General features: G+C 38.8%; 1 long non-coding RNA gene across 1 annotated transcript in view; it reads left to right on the forward strand.

Moving 5' to 3' along the window:
- Positions 1 to 6698, forward strand: part of LOC311607683 — a 46321-nt gene extending 39623 nt beyond the window's left edge. The window contains exons 10-11 of the long non-coding RNA XR_014782700.1: positions 6012 to 6131; positions 6245 to 6698. This is a non-coding gene — a long non-coding RNA (uncharacterized lncRNA). The remainder of the gene's footprint in view (positions 1 to 6011; positions 6132 to 6244) is intronic.
- Positions 6699 to 7067: the final 369 nt, after the last annotated feature.

A 7067-nucleotide genomic window follows, 5' to 3' on the forward strand; every position in this document is an offset into this window, starting at 1 on the left:
CATTTCTTTCCACGGTGTTTTGTTGTTTTTCATATGCAATGTGATATGTTGAACACTTAAAAAAGTACCATAAAGGAGCAAAATATTTAAAAATACAAAGTGCCAAAAGACTAAGGCCTCAACAGGGCTGCAGGGAGACTCATTAAAATGAGGCAAGGAAATCGGGGTGGGGGGGTGGGGAGGGAAGGGGTCGTAGTCCCAAAAATTGAAAATTCTTATATTATTAAATGAATAAATGTTTTTTTAAATTACATTGATTTGATACTTAACTTTTAAAAATCTTTCTAATTAATCTAGGGTACTGACTGGACCTTGCCAAAATATATTAAAATGGGAAGTCTGGTTCAACGAATAGATTAGGATTTCATAGATATTTAGCTTAGCAAAAGATCTATAACACCATTTAAAAATACCCACCTAATTAGCACACATGCACCACAGCAAAGTGTATTTTGTAGGGAACATAGGCAGGATTTAAAGATATTCCACTTGTAGAGAACACACCAAGCTGCTTGAAGCAGGACAGCTCTGTTCCCACAAGGCGTCATAGATACTCACTGTTTTGTCCTCAAAGGTGTATTCAGTTCGGCTGATTACTGAAATGAAAAAGAAAGAAAAAAAAAAAAGAAAGAAAAGAAAAGAAAAAGAAAACCGAGTATTTTAACAACTGATTTAATAATTATGAAAGGGGAAGAAATCATTTGAAACCCAGTTTCTTTCCTTTCATCTTTTTTTTTTTTAAGCTCTATTTTTCCGGGGCATTTTATTTATTCTGCTGCTTTTAGAGACGCCAGCCAATCAGAACGCCTGCACGGGGCCCAGGCCCAGGCTCAGTGCTGAGCTCCAAATGCGATTCGAGTCCTGACAGGGGGATTATAGGAAACAGATGACTTACGCTTCTAATTTGTGGCCTTAAATTGCAAACAGAATTTCAGGAGTCGAGCAGAGTAATAAATGGCAATAGAAAAAGCCACACACAGCCAAATCAGTATGTGGTGGTTGTAGGTTAAACTAAATGGGAAGAGACAGGTTATGATGGTTCAGTGTATTACAGAGAAGAAAGTCTTAAATTACTAGTGCTGAGAGGTATTGCTCCATGGCAGACAGTATTGCATTGTGTAGTCTACAGATATCACAAGCAGAACAATAAAAAAGCAGCTTTGCCATAGAACCTGTTGCTGGAGGATTCCTGGGCTTTTCCTCTTAGAAATGGAAGCTGTGTTTTATGCTTGTTTTGACCTCTGCTGTATACTTGGCCCCTTAACATCTGTTTTCTACCGTTGCTGTTTTTCACACCAAATTAAATGTCGAGGAGTCAGATAGAATAAGTTCAAAATATGTCCAAATTATTTTTGTTGACTTCCAACAAATGTCTCGGTAACTCTTTCCACACGGAATGATACCATTTAAATGCCAGCATTGAAAATTACTTTCCTTTCAACATTTTATGAGCCAGAGAAAGGAATTCTGAGGTGTACTTAAACTCGGGAAATACTACATTGGCCTTTTTGGTAACTTGTCCGCCTGTTTCAGACTTGCTTTAAGGCAACTTCTCATGTAAAATTATGTGCATTTGCTGGATAAAACTTCCAGGAAAAATTGCTTTACAATAGCATATAAAGAGCCATTATTCAGAGCTGTTTTGTGCTGTGATACCAAGAATTATGAGTTGACCCTGTAACGTGTATCAAATGGCTGCTACTGTTTGCTTTAATACTCTGTGGACTTATATGTTTATGTAAACACAGTCTAGGAGTTAAGATGATGATTTTTGTGCCAAAGCCTGACCATCAGGAATCAATGATATGAAAATAAGAGAATGCCACTACGTTTCTGAAATGTGTATGTCTATTGCATAAATACACACACACACACACACACACACACACGTATACATATATTTAAACGAAATCATCTTTCTTTAAGAATACCAACTACTTTTACGGTTAACATATTCACCAGGGATTGGCAACTACTCCACGGTAAAGATTTACAAAAATAATTTTTCTGCTCTACGTTATGCGTTGTCACTATACAAAAAAATAACATTCGAGAATGATGCGACCTGGGCTGACTTCAGACCACTTTGAGGCGCTGTTGGGAACTGACAGCTTTAAGTCTTATTTTTCCCCTTATGAGTAAGAGTTTCATTGCGTTAAAATTTTAACTTAAGCCTTTCGTTTTGTGTGCAAAAGAAAAATCTAGTAGCAGATGCATGCTAGGGAAATGTACGCTTTTCACTGTGATACTAACCAAGTTTGTTGATAACATTGAAGATGACTGGAAAATAGATTTTGGTTACTTACCTGTAAAGATTATGCTTGAAAGGCCAGTTATACTCTGGACAACGGTGGTGTCACTAGAGGGTATAGCGATTTCTCTGGAATGTGCTTTAGGTTTTGTTTTTAAAACACCTGGCAAAAAGAGAAAACGAACCTTAGCTGGAGGGTTTGACTCTAGCACAGAAACCTCTTCTCATGCTTGTCCTTTTTTTCTTTCTTCTTTTTTTTCTAAAATGCCCAATTATTATTTGTATCACAGTGAGAAGACTAGGTCTTTAAGGGGCCTGGACCTTTTCAAGGAGCAATGGCTTTTCTTTCTGTACCCCATCAGCACTGATCACCTAATTAAATCTGGTAGCTCTGGCTGAAGCAAATGATTTGTATTAGTTTTTTTTTTTTTTTTTGGAGTATACTTAATTAGTTTTGATGCCTTTTGTGAGGTAACTGTGGTGATATTTTAAAAAATGGGGTGGACACAAGAGGCGTTACATTTAGTCTTGCGAGTGACGGGAGAGGTGACTGGGAGGGCGACCCGGTATAACCAGGCCACAAAGCAAGGTGTAGCTCCAAGGATGAGTCATTCATTAGCTGGTATCATCAAGAAGGCCTAAACTGGACAAAAGCCTTCTGTGAAGGATAGGTCTGAATGTCTGTCAGACTCCACACCTTGATCAGCCCAAGACACTGCCACCATTTTCATTAACAAACAGGGACAGTCTTTTTTTCTCCTTCACTTTAACATTTCGCAAGGGTTGGCTTCCTCTCTTCTGCTGCCTCTTCCGAGAGTAAAGGCAGCTTGTTAAGTCGCTTTAGATATTTTGACTGTGGATGCTCTTTGGCCACTTGCCTGTGGCAACAGTGTCAAAGCATAACTTGGTATAATTGCTGTATTGCAGGCAGAAGCGTGTTCTGTCTCTATCTTCAAGCTGCTGAACAAAAAGGAAGTGTCATTTTGGAAAATCCTGTGAATTATCCTCAAAGTTCAGGGAAAATTTAATGCGGATCCTACCTGTCAGGGCTTTTCTTCCTTGCCTATAAGACAATGGAAGTTTAGCTAAGTCAACTACCAGATTTTAAGTTGTGTCTGTGTGTGTGTGTGTGTGTGTGTGTGTTAAGACTGAGTAACAATAAAGCAAAATTAATCTTAAAAGTGAAAGCAGCAGAACGAGGCTCTTAGTAATTTAAAAAGTAACTTAGAAAGCATTAAAAATTTTAATTAACCACTGAGTCACAGTTTATATATGATATGGAGTACAAATGACAATTTTGATAGACGTCTGTGTAACAGAGACATGCATAATTTACATGCATTAGCAATACCCATTCTGCATGTGGAAATTGGGATTATAATATCTTATAAAACTTTAAAAAGTATTCAGCAATCCAAACCATACTTATTATAAAATGTACTTTGAAGCCATGATGCTGTGTATAGTCTTTGAAATGTGATTTGTGCCCCCCCCTCATTAGACAAATATAAAATTTGGGGCACACAGTAATGAATGATAGAAAGCCACAGAGTTCCCTTTAGCCATTTCTGTGTAAGATACACGTATGTACACCTTCAAGGATGATTCTTACAGAGCATGTGCCGGCTACACATTACATCACACTGGTTTGCACAGGGCTGCCAAGCGCTGGCATTCTTTAGTCTGAGAAAAATGATCTTTCCAGTTAAGTACACGCTCCCTATGCCTCACAAACTGTACAAAACTGCATGCTGCTGGCACGTAATGACTTGTAATTAGCATGGCAGGCAGGTAATGACTGGAAATCACCTGCCAATTGTTTCTGAGTTTTTTCTCTCTTTCAAAAGTCTGGATGAGTGGAAAGTCATAGGGGGCTGTAGGCATGCAAGCACAGGATAGAGGACGGACACCACCCAGGGGTCTCTTTCTGCACAGACCATCTCCCTATTTGTTTCTTAGTTTGCCCCCAGGCTCTCTTTGAGTAGCTCCAAAGAGGCACAGAGAATTGGCAGGTTCCTTTACCTGCCTGCTGCTCCTACTGGGAGAGATGGTGCCTGTTGAGAAATTCTAAGCTGTTTTGGAAGCAAACCAATCCTCTCAGATTCAGCCTGACTGCTAGAAAATTGGGATTGAGAGACTATGGCAGTTCAGCTTGTTTGAAAAGAACCACGGATTACCCAAAGCCAGATTTCACTTCCCTGTCACGACCTACTTCTTTTTCTTTCATGAGTTTTCCCCCAACTTCATGGAGAGCTGTTGGTGTTGAAGCAAGAAAAATTGGGCAAGGATCTTGTAGAAAATAGAGGCCGGACAAGTTGTCTAAGAAGTCTGTAAATATCTTAAGCCAATATATAAACACACACACACACACACTCACACACACACACACACACACACACACACATTCACACACACACGCACGCACACACACACACGTACACACACATACACACACACACACAATTTATAAGGCAAGTTAGTAACATAGTTGAATACTTAAGGAGGTGGACAGGAAGTAAGGGCAAGCTGGACAATATATGGCCTCTAAAACTGAGGGCCATGTATTCTCAAACCAATTGCCATAGAGAGATTACTGAATGGCCACCCTGCCTGCATTATTCATAGGAATTGCTGAATCTGAAATTTTATATAAATACACCCATACCCTGAAAAAAATGTTTAAAAAGTTAAAATATTGTGTGTTCTGTTTCCAGTTAGATTACCCCCTCTTTTCTGTTACCTTCATATTTTTTTTCCTAAGCCCAATAGACTATTGAAGGGGAAAAACAGAAGTGGACTCACACAGAGCAAACTTTGTTTGTTTTAAACAAGTGTCTCATGACCGTCATGTCCCCGTGCTTAGAAATGGGTCTTTTAGGGAGTTTCCCCCATTAGGTCTGCTTGCTTAGGAGTTTTCTCGCTGAGGATTCATTCCAGCAACACTGAGGGTTCTTTCAAAGTTCCTTCTTGACAGGAGTCTGAACTGTAAAAACAACAACAACAACAACAACAACAAACATTGTGAAGTGAGCCTGCTAGCATAGGCTTCTCTCAGGCTGGCAATGCACAGGCTTCAGGTAGCCTAGGTTAGGAGCTGTAGGGGAAGAGACACTTCATCCAACGGACGCCTCTGATAAGAGTAGGGCCACGCGTTACTTTACTAAACTTTTACGCATTCATATGACACAGAAAAGCATGTTTTAGTCACTAGAACCAACATTCAGACACATTTCCTATTTACTAGACCCTTTAATGTCTTTCCTGGATATTTAAAGAGAAACTGAAAGTTGTCTTATCATTTTGAGCACCATCAAATACATTGATGTTTTGACATCTAGTATACTAGCACAATTACATGATGAGGTTGTTTTCAAACAGCCAAAAGTCAATTATGAAATCGTGAATTTAGCTTTAAAAATTTTTTTTATTATTAATTTATTCTTGTTACATCTCAATGGTTAGCCCATCTCTTGTATCCTCCCATTCTTCTCTCCCTCCCATTTTCCCCTTATTTCCCTCCCCTATGACTGTTCCTGAGGGGGATTACCTCCCCCTGTATATGCTCATAGGGTATCAAGTCTCTTCTCGGTAACCTGGAGGTAGAATTTGCTATATTTTAGGGCTTAGCCTTGAACAAACTCATGAAAGTGATTTCTTTTAAGCCAGGTTATTTTTCTTCTATAAACATATAAGAAAATGTCCAGCAATGAAGATTAGTGGCAATTAGTCATACTTACAGAGAGTGTACTGGTTTGCATAGGAGTGACAGCAGTAAGAAGACATAGTTGCTCTGAGTGTACCACGGACTGCAGAAATGCCTGAGGCACAGAGAGAGGAATTTATTCCAGAGGGGCCCTCAGCAATTCCTAAAATCATCAAGGTAACAATTTCATTTTTTTTGGCCTATGCTACTGCAATCATAGCAGATTTCTAAGTGTATTACATCAACCACAAACTTATCTGCTTATATATTAGTTGATTTCTTTTCTCCAGGACAAGCAGATAACTTCAGAATTAGAACTTCATTGTCAGCCTGCGAAAACTGGAAAAGTTGCAACTCGGTGTGATGTTCTTTAATCCCAGCACTCAAGAGACAGAGGCAGGAGAATGGGAGCTGGAGGCCAGCCTGGTCTACCATGTAAATTTCAAGGATATGCAGAAACCCCCTTCTCAAAAGAAAAACTGCAAAACAAAGCAAAAAAAAAAAAAAAAAAAAAAAAAAAAAAAAAGAGAGAGAGAGAGAGAGAAACAAAACAAAATAAAACAAAACAAAAACCACCCAACAGCAACCACCACCACCACCACCACCATACAGTCAAACAAACAAAACAACAGGTAAAGTTGCAGTTCGCCAAATTTTCCATTGTTACCAAATGAATGTTGTATGTTGATGACTAAGCAGTTTACAGACAACTCTGACCTCTTTCTAGTTGTCATCAATTTTGTATAAGTGCTCTTTTCAAATAAAGATAATAAATTCACTCACAGTGACTAGCTTCCAGTTTTTAGCTTCTGTTTGCTCAATTGCATGGTAATTAAGGTAAAGTTGTAGATGAAATCTTAATATATTTTTCTTGTGGTAAAATGTATTCAGTACTTAAACTCTTGGAAGATCTAGTTTTAACTTCCTAATGGCCAAATAAAGCCATAGGCATAGAGACTGAGCTTTCACCTGGGTATGTAGTTGAATGACTTGTACTCTCTGAGGACAAGTTCTGTTTCTACAGTCTTGTGAGTTTTGTGTTGCTGCCGTTACTACCACTTGTGTCTCCTTATAGTCCAAAGGTCCTGGACACTGAAGTCTTGCTCATTTTTC

This window comes from Acomys minous, assembly GCF_964271855.1.
Source record: "Acomys minous genome assembly, chromosome: 10".
Classification (NCBI taxonomy): domain Eukaryota; kingdom Metazoa; phylum Chordata; class Mammalia; order Rodentia; family Muridae; genus Acomys; species Acomys minous.